This window comes from Neopelma chrysocephalum, unplaced genomic scaffold (assembly GCF_003984885.1).
Source record: "Neopelma chrysocephalum unplaced genomic scaffold, ASM398488v2 Primary Assembly neopelma1_64075, whole genome shotgun sequence".
NCBI lineage: Eukaryota > Metazoa > Chordata > Aves > Passeriformes > Pipridae > Neopelma > Neopelma chrysocephalum.
The window spans coordinates 1-1,004 of NW_020906590.1; the positions used below are offsets into that span (position 1 = coordinate 1).

The 1,004-nt window shown below is 69.8% G+C and overlaps 2 long non-coding RNA genes across 2 annotated transcripts; both read left to right on the forward strand.

Moving 5' to 3' along the window:
* LOC113979262 lies at positions 1-364 on the forward strand. Its single transcript, XR_003537769.1, has 3 exons — positions 1-19; positions 101-159; positions 337-364. It is a non-coding gene; the product is annotated as an uncharacterized LOC113979262 (long non-coding RNA).
* A 5-nt stretch (positions 365-369) lies between these two features.
* Positions 370-828, forward strand: LOC113979263. Its single transcript, XR_003537770.1, has 3 exons — positions 370-413; positions 535-616; positions 750-828. It is a non-coding gene; the product is annotated as an uncharacterized LOC113979263 (long non-coding RNA).
* Positions 829-1,004: the final 176 nt, after the last annotated feature.

Here is a 1,004-nt window from a genome sequence, read left to right on the forward strand (position 1 = left end):
GCCACGGAGCTGGACTACGGTAAGTGCCACCGTGCTGCTGGCACCGCACGGGCTGCAGCCCCTTCCCAGCCCCTCTGAGGTGCCGCCGTTCCTCTCGCAGCCATTTACCTGGCCAAGAAGAACATCCGCAAGCAGGGCGACCTGATCGAGCACGAGAAGGTGAGCGGTGCCCTCCCGTGATGAGCTGGGGGGTCTCAGCTCACCCAGGAGCAGGGGCTCCCCTGCGGTGGGGGCACCGGCACCGCGGGGAGTTGTGGTTGCCCTTCGGGCAACGGGACGCGGAGCCGGGCAAGGGGACAGGTACCACACCGTGCCCACCCGGGTGACGCTCCCCAGGACAACTACAACCTCCTGCACAAGCGGATCAATCACACGTGGGACTTCGTGGTGATGCAGGCGCGGGAGCAGCTGCGGTGAGTGCGGGCACGGCCGGGCCCGCCGCGCCCCGGGGAGCGGCCGGGACGGAGCCCCCGCGGGTGCGGGGCAGGCGGGGTGCGGGGTGCCAGCGCTCCCCCGCTGCCTCTGCACGGGCAGGGCGGCCAAGCAGCGGCGGAAGGGCGACCGCATCGTCATCGACTGCCAGGAGCAGGCGTTCTGGCTCGTCAACCGGCCCCCGGTGAGCACCGCGGGGGTGCCGTGCTGGCGGGTGAAGCCCTGGGAAGCGCCCTGGCACCACACACAGCCCCAGCCTGGGGAGCAGGGTTGGGGGGCACAGAGCCCCAGCCTCCAGCACGATGCTCTCTTTGCAGCCGGGAGCCCCCAATGTGCTGGAGCAGGGCCCCGAGCGCAGGAACTGCCACACCACCCGTGTCCAGCTGGTGAGTGGAGGGGTCCAGACACCCCTGGGGCTGTCAGTGGGCAAAGGGCACAGCCATGTGCCTGTGACAGAGTGCTGAGCTGCCCCAGTGGGTGCCCATCCATCCCACCACAGGCTCTGTCCACATTTTGGGGAGGGAGGGGGGGTGGTGAGCCCCAGCTCTGCTAACATCTGTGTGTCCACCCTG